This window comes from Podarcis vaucheri, assembly GCF_965113315.1.
Source record: "Podarcis vaucheri genome assembly, chromosome: 16".
Classification (NCBI taxonomy): Eukaryota; Metazoa; Chordata; class Lepidosauria; order Squamata; family Lacertidae; genus Podarcis; species Podarcis vaucheri.
The window spans coordinates 6763902-6769933 of NC_138754.1; the positions used below are offsets into that span (position 1 = coordinate 6763902).

At 45.7% G+C, this 6032-nt stretch overlaps 1 long non-coding RNA gene across 1 annotated transcript; it reads left to right on the plus strand.

Moving 5' to 3' along the window:
• Nucleotides 1-1787: 1787 nt before the first annotated feature.
• Nucleotides 1788-4232, plus strand: LOC309520688. The gene is made up of 2 exons (XR_014214293.1): nt 1788-1998; nt 3223-4232. It is a non-coding gene; the product is annotated as an uncharacterized lncRNA (long non-coding RNA).
• Nucleotides 4233-6032: the final 1800 nt, after the last annotated feature.

The following is a 6032-nucleotide window of genomic DNA, read 5'->3' on the forward strand; positions in this document are numbered from 1 at the left end:
GATGGGCACTAACCACACATGATGGTGATGATAGGATCTCTTCTGGAATTGGGCTCCATGCTATAATATGACAACAGGATCGGGTCTGAGGGCAAACTGGTTTTAGGAAGATGCCCTGAGCTCCTGCTGCAGCCTTGCTGGGCCACCCCACAAATGAAAGGGAGCTCCTCTCCCCACTGTATTCAGCAGCTGAAGCTGCTAGATCGTTATAATATCTTCAGATAAGTCATGGCTGCCGAATGCATGAACATTGCCTATCCCTGATCTTCCAGATTTCAAATTTGACTGTATTAAATTGACTTTTCATTAGTGTTAGGTGCATACCCTCCAACATTTCTCTGATGAAAATAGGGGCACCCTATTCCATAATAGGGATGGGGTGAGCTCCCGTTGCTCGGTCCCTGCTCCTGCCAACCTAGCATTTTGAAAGCATGTCAAAAGTACAAGGAGATAAATAGGTACCACTCCGGCGGGAAGGTAAATGGCGTTTCCGTGCGCTGCTCTGGTTCGCCAGAAGCGGCTTAGTCATGCTGACCACATGACCTGGAAGCTGCACGCCGGATCCCTTGGCCAATAAAGTGAGATGAGCGCCGCAACCCTAAAGTCAGCCATGACTGGACCTAATGGTCAGGGGTCCTTTACCTTTACCTTTATTCCATAATACTTATTAATATTATTGTTTATATAACACCCATCTGACTGAGTGGCAGCTTCCAACACATATGAAAGCATAATAAAACATTAAACATTAAAAAAAAACTTCCCTATACAGGGCTTCCTTCAGATGGCTTAGTGGTCAAATAACCCCATACCCTCCAAAATTTCTCTGGTGAAAATAGGGACATCCTAAGGGAAAGTGGGGCATTCCAGGATTAAATAAGAATCCGGGATGGCTTTTGTAAATCCAGGGCTCTCCCTGGAAAATAGGGACACCTGGAGGCTCTGTTAAGAGCTTTGAGCTTCAATCGGTTTAGTCCATCTTGAAGGTGTAGTTTAAAGGTAGGTAGTGTGGTCTGATCACTTTAACATAAATCTAGTGGAGGGGATTTCATTCCAGAAAATGACATTCCCATTATAACCATTATTTTCTTTAAAAGGAAAAAGAAAAAGAAACATAGAATTACAGAATAAGAGAATTATAGAGTTGGAAGGGACCCCATTTAGTCTAATGCCTTAGAATACAGGAATCACAGCTAAAGAATCCCTGACAGGTGACCATCCAACATCTGTTTAAATATCTCCAGTGAAAAAGAGCCCACCACCTTCCATCGTAATCTGGTCCACTGTCATCATCAGAAGGTTTTTTCGGTGCCTAAAAACCCCCCACCACCATCATGAATTAGACTTGGCTTGTGGCATACCACTATGTTGGTAAGGGCCATTGGGGGTTTGGCCCAGGCATGTGGGTCCAAATTGGACCCTTTCCTCAATCGCAAGTCACTCCTGCTCAATGGCGCATCCCTTGTCGAAAGTAGTGTGAACACACCAACATGAAGCACACCAAGATACAATGAGGAAAATGATTCGTGCTTTTCATGTGAACTAGAAGGAAGGCATGGCTGACCAACTGGGATTTGTCAAGCTCTTCCACAGTAGGTTTCGTAGGATGCTGGGTTCACCCAGCTCAGCATGACCAATGCCTACCCAAAATTTAGCAATGGCCATCCAAGGGTAGCATTATGTCTATCCCCCAGCTTGTTAAAATATGAAAGAGAGCAGGAGGGTGTTGACGGGCATTGCATGCTGAGTTGACACTGAGATGCCTTTGATAAACTAATAGCCTCGAAGGAGGGAGGAAAAGACAATTAAAGCAATTAGGATGTTGCATCTGTGTGAGTGAGCGTGGCCTACCTGGGCTGATAATTAATTAGGATTTGAAAATCCTGTGCACGAGGGATGTCTCATAATCAAAAGATTGCCCCAGACAGGGTATAAAAGGGCAAGGCACCCAACACTTCTCCAGCATCCTCACTTGATCTCCATCGTTCAGAAGTCCAAGTAAGTCCTTGCAGTGATCCAGTCTTTTAGTGATGCTTCAGAGCTTTATTTGATTCCTATTGTTTTCCTAATGTGGCAGTGGTGGTTGGATCTCAGAAGAACATTACTTGACTTTGTCTTTCTTTCAAATGATTCCCCTCCTAGTCCTTATTTACTTATTTGAAAATATCTTGGCTGTAGGTTTTAGAACAGATGGTGCTGGACTCCTGTGTTGTGTTGTGTTGTGTTGTGTTGTGTTGTGTTGTGTTGTGTTGTGTTGTGTTGTGTTGTAGGAAGAGTGTTGAACTAAGACCTGGGAGACCAGGTTTCAAGTCCCCACTTGGCCAGGAAACTCACTAGGTGACCTTAGGCCAGCCACTGTCACTCAGCCTAACATACCTCATGGATTGTTGTGAGGATAAAATGGGAAGCAGAGAAGCATGTACACCTTAGAGGAAAGCAGGGATAGAAATATAACAAACGAATTATCAGCCATGGTCAGCATTGCCAGATACCAGGTATGATGAGAGGTGGACCCCAACTTCCTCCCTCTTGCCTTAGAATAAATTCCTCTGGATTTCCAGCTTGGGGAATATGGCGCTTCTGCTGTTGCTGAAATATATTTTCCTTCATCCCTGGCCATTGGTTGTGTTTGGTGTGGCTGGCAGGAGTTGCAGTTCTCCAACAAAACTCAACTCCAGTTTTCAACCATCTTAACACCTGGTTTGTATCCATCTACATTAGATGAAGTAAATTAATATAGTTAACGTAGTAATGACTATTAATTTCAGCCGGTATACTCTGAATGTAGTTCAGTTGTCTGTAACCCTCTAATGGCAAAAGGGTTTGGAACCTTCAGGATTGTATCCAATAATTCTGGGAGGTGTAGTTTGTTAAAAGTGCTGGGAATTGTCAAGAGACTCCCTATTCCCCTCACAGAGACACAATTCCCAGAGTTCCCTGTGAAGAGGGCTTGTTAAACCACTCCGAGAACTCTGTGAGGGGAATAAGGGACAGACTTCTGACAGCCCTTAACAAACCACACTTCCCAGAATTCTTTGGAGGAAGCCATGATTGTTGCAAGTGATGCCACAGTGCTTTTACATCTATGGTGAGAATGTGGCCTTAGTTTGATCCAGCCCACAGTATTCTTACTCCATTCCAGCACTTGACCCTTTCTGAACTTCGCTCTGCCTAGTCCAAAGTTCCTCCAAGTTGACTCTGCTCTGCACTGTGTTGTTTCAGATCCAACTCCTTCTCCAAGCAACATGAGCACCTTCAAGCACCAATCCCAGTGTGACCCAGGTTATTGCAGACCCACCACCTCCTCCAGCAGCTGCTATGGAGGCTCTGGGCATGGCTACAGCTCTGGGCATGGCTACAGCTCTGGAAGTTGTTATGGAGGCTCTGGGCGCAGAATCCGCTATAGCTCCGGAAGCTGCTATGGTGGCTATGGTGGCTACGGGCAAGGAGGTTATGGGCGAGGCTACAGCTATGGCAGTGGTTGCTATCAGCCACTGAGCTATGGCGGTTTTGGTTCCAGAGGCTTGGGCTATGGTGGTCAGGGTTGCGGACGTATTTGCTACCAGCCAATAAGTTATGGCGGCTGGGGTTACGGTGGCCGTGGTTGCTACCCACAAGGCGGATATGGTGGCATGGGCTATGGTGGGTACGGATATGGCGGCTGCGGTTATGGGGGCCTCTATGGCCGTGGCTCTAGCTGCTATCAGCCATGTTATGGCTACGGATCCAGGCGTGGAAGCTTCTCTTACCCCATTGTCCGAAGGAACAGCATCTGCGGACCCTGCGGACCCTGCGGACCCTGCTAAGCCTTGGAGAGGACCTTCTAGTGGAACGTGAAGAACCAACGCAGGCGCAACTAATGTATCATTAAGCTTTGCCGGGCTCTGCTTTTGGAAATGCTGAGCCCTGAAGAATCCCAGCAGGAATCAGTGGGTACTCAGCACTTCTGCAAACCAATCCTGTACCTGCTTCTGTTTAACTGCTCTCTACTTGCTCCGGACTGTTGTCTCTAAAGGCAGATCCAACGATTTATGCTGTGGCCACTTATTGTGATACAGATATATTTTGTCTCCAACGTGACGAAAGAAACACCCTTTATGTCTCTGCCTGTGTCCTTTCACTCAGATGAAAGCCAGCAGTTTTGCAATGATACAATCCAGTTTATGATTCCAAATTTCAAACGGCAACAATAATAACCAACCCAATAAATACAAGCTTGCTTTGCATCATAATTCCAGTCTTCTCGTGTTGTTTTATTGTCCACACACCCAGCATTTAGTCCTTCCTCCACACAAATGCGGGTAAATACTACAAACAGAAAGTCAAGCTTATATCTGACACTACACAGCATTCTGTCACACTTGACCGTGACCAATAAATAGAACCCAAGATGTGCAGATGAAGGAAGTGGGATGCAAACGAGAGCCCACTCAGGTCTTGCAATGTCACTGAGCTCCATAGCACATAACCAAGGGGATATAGCATGCAACACAGCTGGTTGGGATCAAAACTGACCCACATGCCCCAGAAGTAGTAGTGGGTTATTTTGGGGTTCCACTGCTCTCCCCGGGAAACCCCTCAGTTTAGTGCTGAATTGGAAGAAATGCCAATCTTTTTTGCGGATTGACTTTTGTTCTGATTCAGTGCTAAACCACAGGCTTTTTCTAGGGAAAGCAGCAAAACCAAATAACCCCCACTTGGACCAATGCCTAGAAGTGATGGACAAGCGAAAGAAATCTCATACCAAAAAGAAGTGTGAATGAGCCTTAAGGGCAGTAACTCGATGGTAGAGCACCTGTTTTAGATGCAGAAGGTCCCAAATTCAATCCCAGGAATCTCCAGGTATGGCTGTGAATTTCCCCTGAGTCTGAAACCAGGGAGAGCTGCTGCCAGACAGCAGAGACAATGGACCAATGGTCTCACTTGGTATAAGACAGTTTCAGATGTTCTGCCCCAGGTGGTGTAAGACTGAGGGTGTAGCAATGACTCTGCTACTCCACTAGACCTTGCCACGGGCCAGGCAGGCTTTGGATAACCCATAAAGGCACTAATCATTTAATGAAAATAGGGGCACTATTATTTTAATTGGCAACAAGAGCTTCCATAGCTCAACACTGGGGGGAAACGGAGGTGTCCACAGAAGTTGAGTGGGAAATTAAATGCTGGACTTTAATTAACTTTGTTAAATTGGCTCATTGGATTAAGATTAGGGAGGGAGGGAGGGAATACTGCAGTAGAGTGAGTTAATCCCTTCCAACTCTACAATTCTATGGTTATATGATTCATCTAGGTGGAATGAAGTAGACTGAGCAATTAACTACAGAGGGTTCAGACAACACCTCAAACCATGGTTAATAAGAAACAGAAGCAAAGGGTTTCAATCTCTACCTTGCCACCATGCCACAAAGGGACATTTAGAAGACACCACATTGTCTATTCCTGAGCTGGAGCTCAATTGGTGATTTTAATGCTTGGACATGGTCACTTTGGAGGAGGAAATCCACCATGGGAAAACTGGCTTGCGAAGAGAGTCCCTATGTTTCTCTATAGCAGGTCAGAGACAAGGGGGCAGTGGTTTTTCAGAACATAAGAAGCCAGACCATAACAGCCTGGACCATTAGTCCATTGAGCTCATTATTTCCCAAACTGAGTGGCAACAACTTTACAAGGGCTTCAAGCAGGAATTCTTTCCCAGAGCTACCTGGAGGTGCCGAGGATTGAACCTGGAGCCTTATTCATGCAAAACAGATGTTTTATTACTGTGTTATGGCCCTTAAAATGTAAGTCAAGTAACCAGGAACATAACAACACAGGAAGCTGCCTTACACTGAGTCAGACCACTGGGGTCCATCTAGCTGGGGTCTATATCAACTGGCAGCAGCTCTCCAGGGTTAGAAGCATTTCCCAGCCCCACCTAGAGATGTTGAGGGTTGAACCTAGTACCTTCTCTGTGCTAAGCAGTTGCTCTACCATTGAGCCACTTCACTTCCTCCATAAAATAGAGACTACCCCTATTAGATAGGGTCAATCAG